The sequence below is a fragment of the Manis pentadactyla genome, chromosome 5 (genome assembly GCF_030020395.1).
Source record: "Manis pentadactyla isolate mManPen7 chromosome 5, mManPen7.hap1, whole genome shotgun sequence".
NCBI lineage: Eukaryota > Metazoa > Chordata > Mammalia > Pholidota > Manidae > Manis > Manis pentadactyla.
Window position 1 is genome coordinate 177191491 of NC_080023.1, and position 6884 is coordinate 177198374.

Here is a 6884-nt window from a genome sequence, read left to right on the forward strand (position 1 = left end):
CCACTGAAGGACAGTGTCCATGACCATGCACACACACTTTTAAAGTGCTGTCCCCAGGAGGGGTCGTACAAATCTGGTCCTGGGTAGGGCATGAATCTGGCTCTGACCCTTACAAGTGCTATGACTTGGGTGGGTCACCCCTTACCTCAGGGTTCCCGTCTGAAATGGGGCCCATGTGGGGGCCCACCTCATACCCTGGGTGCAGGCAAATTGATCTGCCCGTGCAGAGCTCCGAGGATGCCACCGGCCCAGCTTGCTGCCCTTACTTTGTTGCCCCAGGACTTCCAGGTGACCCTCCTGGTCTGAGGCTGGAAGCTGGTGGTCCCTGAAGGACTGGCTGTGCTGGGGGGGGGTGACCCCCTTTCAAGGGGCTTCCTCTCGGTGCCAGTTCCTTGGGGGTCACAGAGATGAACCATGGAGCGTACCTGCTCTGAATGAGAATTCGCACTGATTTAATCAACAGCACATTAGAAAGGCACATGTGACAGCTGTATGATGGCCGTTGTGTGTCCGATCCATGTGTGCAGCATGTGCAGTGACGTCTGCACAATCCGTATGTGTGGTGTGCACGGTGACCATCGTGTGTATAATCCATGCATGCGGCACATACACTAATGTCCCTGTTGGGTAAGGGAATTGGCCAGGAGCAGCCACCCCCCACCCTGCAACTGACAGGAGTCGCCTATGTGAGACACCCAACGGTGGGTCCAGGCGTCCCAGGTCCCACCTGCACTGTGCCCGGGTGCTCACAGTGACCGGGCTGCCCATTGCGTTGGCCACCTCCCTGCTGGCCTCACCTCGCTGCCCCCAGCACTACAATGGCACCGTGCATGTGGCTCCCTGTCCCACATGTGTGTGGGGGGCCCAGGCTGCTCCAGCATCTTGTCAGTTCCCACCATGGCCCTGTGAGGTGGGCCAACATCCTGCCCGTTCCCATGGGGTCTTGGAGCTCAGGATGGGGTGTTGCCAGGACCCCTCTCAGTCAACCAGATGGAAAGCCAGGCATCACCCCCAGGCAGCTGACTGTCCCCCCCCTCCGGTCAGGGCAGGCTCTGCAGGAGCAGGGGTATCCCCACCAAGGGAGCAGGGGAATTGCAGTTCACCCCACTCCAAACAGACCGCCCCGGGGGCAGGATGCCCTGAGACCTCTGTGCCCACGCCCTGCTGCTGCACTGGGGTCACCGTCTGCTGCACAGTCAGGGGAGGGATGAAGGGATCCACAGCCAGATGCCTCAGGGGGCTTTTGCTCTGACGCTTATTTTTTAGCAATGAAACAGGGCAGGAGAAAACATCTTACTGGCGTGAGCAGCAACTCAACAGGCTGCGAACTGCAATTCAGTAAACACATTTTTAACTCCAATTTTGTTTGTTGACTTTGTTGTGGGAAATGGCGAATGTGCGGAAGTGGAGAGGGGATGGTGAGCCCTGCGTCCCCACCGCGGCTTCCACGATCCCCACACCAAGCCTCTCATCACCAAGATATCTGCCTCAAATCACTGTAACACTGCTTGACAAAGTCAACAGTCCCTCATGCACACAGTGGCAGGTTAAGCATGGAGCGAAGCATTGCCCCAGGGCAATTTCCCTGGCACCTCTTGACAGGTCCACAGAGGAGCAGACAGGACAGGGCACCATGCCGCCCGCGGAGGCCCCCAGGAAGGAACCGACGGTCAGTGGGCATAGGCCGAGTAGAGGTGCCATGATATCTCAAAAGAAGTAGCCCTAAGGCTCTGAATTGCATTCTCCAAAACAAGCCCTGAGATTTCCGCAGAAGATGAGACTGTTCATGTGTGACGCCATCATCTTTTCCCAAACAGTTACAGAAAAATGAACCCACAGACTTGCTCTCGCCATTTCTCTGCCATTTCTCCATCTTCACGTAGGAAGGACTTAGGACTTAGTGCAGCGGTAGCTCTAGAGCCCAGGTGATGTCCGAGTGCCCTCGGTCAGGGCTCGGGTATCCGTTCGTGCTCCAGGCCCCTCGGCCACGATGCATGAGTGCAGGTGATGGGAGCTCTGCGCAACCAGCTGGAGGAAGGGTGGACAGGGCAGGGGGAGCTTCGGGCGCCAGAGGGTTCCGGGGCTGCCTCAGTGTCATCCGGGCCCCGTTCCTTTCCAACCCCAGTTCCCTGGAACCAGCCTGGCGACCAGCAGGAGGTGCCTGCTCTGTCCCACATGCAGGAAGGATTCTGAGCACCCACCTGGTGTCCCCAAGGCCCTGGGCATGGGGTCTCTGGTTTACCAGAGGCAAGGAGGAGAGAGGGCCAGCCCTCCCCAGGCCTGGGTGGGCACTCGGGAACAGACCCCCATGACCCAGCCGAAGGGACAGGGCTGGGGCGGGAGGCACCACGGGTCTGAATAAGCAAAAACAACAGATGTCCCCTCTGGGGCCAGTGCCAGCTGTCCACAGCCACGGCAGAGCAGGGCTGAGGGCCTGTTGTGAAGACATACAGAGGAGCAGCAGATGCCCCGCAGAGGACAAGCCTGCTGAACAAAAGTGGCATTTGAGAAAAGATTACAGAAGCCAGACTCTGAGACTTGGTGTCCGGTAAGGACTCGACAGCAAGATCATTCACGTGCTGACATCCAGCAGCCTCACCCCTTTTTAAAGGGAAAATAGAACAACACACGCTAGGCGGTGACATCCGTTATATGTGGTATATATTTAATATACGATGGGAGGGTGAGGGGTGGGGAGGGAGGGAGTGGGGGGCGGGTCCAAGGAGCCTGGGGGTGCCAGCGCAGAGCACTTGGCAGGCGCCCTGAGATGCAGGCTCCCGGGCGCAGCAGCTCGGCACATTCTCGCCTTCCAGCAGGGGCGTGGCTTCAGACGCCATGTCCGGGTATATTTAGCCCCTCGTTTTTACTGGCATGCGTCTTCCCTAAGCGTGCTGACGCCCCTTTCTCCCCACATGATGATATTTTAAACACCAGATTGCAGAGCTGCTGTGATGCACTGAAAGGGACACTGAGGCGACATCAGGCCAGTCCTCCGTGCACAGGCATCTCGCACCCCGGCGGAACCGGGCCAGTGGGGCAGGGCTGTGCCCTCAGTGCCCTCACAGCACCCACAACAGGGGTGACTGTGTGCCATCGCTGGTTGTGTTGGGGTCCTGGAGACAGGGTGGCTTCCCCCCAGCCATCCAAGCTGCGGTCATAGGTCACGCCAGCCCCTGGGTGCTCCCGGGTCCCCAGCGAGGCCCTCGTCGCAGCCAGCAGTCACCAGCTCCAGAGGGAGCCCCGCGAAGCCCAGGGATGGCGCCGGCTCCCTCGGCCTGCGCTCCCCCCAGGCCTGAGTGTCTGCCAGGGGTCTGCCTTGCGGTCTGTCTCTGCCAGCAGTCCCTGAACGTCTCCCAGCTCTTCGGACATTTTGATCCAATCCAGCAGAGCAGCGTCCTCACCATCGACGGGGTTGTCACGCCCGTGAACAGGGTGCCCCACCTGCTCTGAGCCAGGCCCCCAGCAGCCTCCCGAGGGCCGTGGTCTTCAGCTCTGTCCCCAGAAGCAGAGCCTGTGTGTGAGCACGACGGATGCCACAGGACCCGCTGGAGCAGAGCTTGTCCCATCTCAAGGGACGGGCACAGGGGATGCAGCCCCCAGGTCCTTCCAGTGGTGTTTGGATGGGGGCCCTCCAGGGACCGCTTTCTGAAGAGGGTCTCTGCTAAAACCCTGGTCCTGGTCCCTGGACTGTGAGTATACAGCTCCCCCCGGCCAAGGAGCCTCTGTGGGCGTGAGGGGGCAGGGAGCTCACCCTGGGCCCCGGGTGCCCCAGCTCGCCTGGAGCCCTTGCTCCGACTGGCCAGGGATGTGGCAGGAGGCCAAGCCTGGAGACGGAAGCTCACCAAGGCTCAGGGCTGGTGAGAACCAGCGAGGCCTCCAGGAGCTCAGTGCGGCCACCCGACAACCCCCCAGGACCCCGGGCCAACGCCCCACAGCCGCAGTGAGCAGTGAGCCAAAGCCACCCTCCCCGAGGTTCTGCCGAGGGCCCCGTGGGCCACCATGGCTGGCCCACTGGACTGCTGGCCCACAGAGCCGAGACAGGCCAGCCAGCCGGGTGAGCCCAAGGCAGGTGCCGACTGCAGACAGTCCTCCGTGGGTGCACAGGACGAACGCCTACTCCGCAGGCCCGCACCTGGGAGTCCAGAGCCCATGGCCTGCCCCGGGCGCTCTGCAGGAGCCCCTTCCCTCCTGCCCCCAGGGGCCTGCCCTCACCCTCTGGCACCTGGCTTCATTTCCCAGGGTGTTGCCTCGATGGCCTTAGAGCTCCAGACAGGAATGACAAAGCCTGCGCTGGCTCAGTTTTTATTTTTGGAACTTGCATGAAGTCATTAGAAGATGAGAGACATTTTTTCTATTTAAATATTTCTAGGCAACTAGGCCTCCTGATTATAGACAAAGGGAGCTCGCTTCTCATCTTGGGAAAGAGTTGGAGCCATGAGACGTCATGTTTATGCAAACCCCATCCTCCCATCCGAGGCCAAGTTCCAAAGGCAGCAGCAGGCCAGGGAGACCCTCAGCTGCCCCTTCCTGTCCTCCTGGGCACCTGGCAAAGCCCCAGGGACAGAGGAAGTCTCTGCCCGGCTGTCAGGGGTGCGCACTCTGTCCAGTCCAAGAACTTCCCAGACCCACCCGTCCTGACAGTGAACAGGGGGCTCGGATCAGCCCGACATGGCCTTTCAGCATCAAGGCCTCCCGCACACTCCAAGCATGCCCAGAAATGGAACCACAAATTAGTGAATCTGTAAGATTTACCATAAAGGCATAAACTCTCAGCCTCCTGCAGTAAGAACTGAGAACATACCCCCTTTCTTTGCAAATTGAACAGATTGAGTTGTGTGCTCCCTGGCTTGGACATGCTGTGTGTGTGTGCCTGTCTCTTGCCCAAGAACAAATCAGGGCAGCTCCTGCCAGTGTGACCTAGGTGGGTGCAGGATGATGGCAGGCGTGGTGGGGTCACACCATCCATTGCACACCTGGTCCAGAGAAGTCGGGGTGCAGCTCAAAGGAAATCCCAATGAGGGCCATTTGTGTTGTGCAGCCTGGCCTGAATGCCACAGCAAAACAACTTTTAGGGAACTGGACTGCAGTGAGCTAGAGATGATCTAACAGGGCTGTTTCCCCAGAAATACCAGCTTTCGTTCCGTGCCTCTTTGCTGAGGTCAATGACCCTAATGGGGTTCGCATTTGCTCAGCCCCACCCCCCCAAGCATAGCCCGCCCTTTCTGCCAGGAGTGCCAGGAGCTGTCATCTGTGGTGTGGTTCTGCTCAACAAATCTGGAACCGTGCCCAGCGAGACTGCTGGGGTTGGTTAGGGAAGGGGCCATGCTTCCATGGGGGGAAATGCCAACTGTGGCAGTGGCAGCCCGTGGTCTGTCCCCTCCGCTGGCCACCCCCTCCTGTCATCCTCAGAAGGTGGGGATTAATGTGGGCCTTAGGTACCAAGGGATCACTCTCGATGGAGTGGTGTTGCTGTTTGAACCAGAAGATTCTTGGTGTTTAAGCCAGCCAGGGGAGGTAAAGGGACCCTCTGCTGATCTGGGATTTGGAAAGAGAGGTAAGAAGTGGTTGCGTAGGGGGCTTGGCAGGACCAGGGACAGAAAAGTCCCCACTCTGGAGAGGGCAGAGGGCATGCCCCCACGCCATGCCACCCTCTTCTTCACCTAGGCCCTCCAGCTCACAGGATGAGCCACACACGGAAGCTGGTGTTGACCGAGCAGTGTCCTGCCCTCGGTGGGGGTCTGCACACCTGAGACATGGGGCTCACAGCAACCTGATGACATAGGGGCACGTCGCCTGCATTCCACAGACCAGGAAATGGAGGTGCAGCCGGCTTGTTTACCTTGCCCCTGAGCCCCCAGTCAGGGCACAGTGGGTCTAGAACACCCAGCCCAAACCCTCCCTGCCCTCCACCCAGCCGCCCTGCCCCTCTCTGGGCCCTCCTCATGAACTCAGCTCACACGCCTGGAGAGCTGGCCAAGGGCCAAGGGGCGGCGAGGACAATGAGGGGCAAGCACGTGATGAGCCCCACAGGCCCCAGCCAGGCCTCCGGAAGCCACCACAGCCCGGACACGCCATGTGCCCAGGCTGCAGGGAGGCATGGCCTGCCCCTCTGACTCTCACACGCGGCTGTGCTTATGTGGCCCGTGTGTTGCTCAGTATGTAACATCCACCTCAGAATGCTGTACATTCTGGAACGAGCAATTCCCACGCTGTGGTGGGAAAGTCTATAGCTCAACTCCCCAGGTCATGCATGCCACGTGCGCTCCCAACCCCAGACGAACACGCACCCACTCGCCTTGCAGGCAACCTCCTCTTCACCGTATTTGCTGTCTGAACCACTTCATTGGAGTATTTGTTATGCAGCAGTGCATTAACAGGTAACTGATACAGGCATTGTGATGAATTTATTCCTCAAAATTTCAGAAGGAGCCTTCTTACCAGCAGGGGGCCCAGTGGTGGCCTTGGGACCAGAGGAAGAAAAGGGTCTCCTAGGGACCCTGCAGCACCATCACCGTGAAGACTGAATTCTTGTCCCCAAAATAGGAAAGAGCCTTCTTCCCCTGGCTCCCCCTTCCCCTGGCCAGCCGTCCTCTTCCTGGGACGTTGACCCCTGCTCCTCCTTTGTCTGGGGCAGCACGGGAGGCCAGCCCAGAGAGGTCTACCACAGGCTTCTCGGTGACACCCTCTGCTTTGGGAGCCAGGAAACGACAGTGGGGTCATTACACAATCCCATCTCTTCCCGTCGTCTTCTCTCTCCCAGTTCCTCTGAGCACAAGCTATGCACCAGGTGGCCTTGAAAGACTTGGGACAAGTTAACAGACCAAAAAGGACCTCAGCCATGGCAGTGTCATTCAGGCATCTTCCCTCTGGCAACTCCATGGACA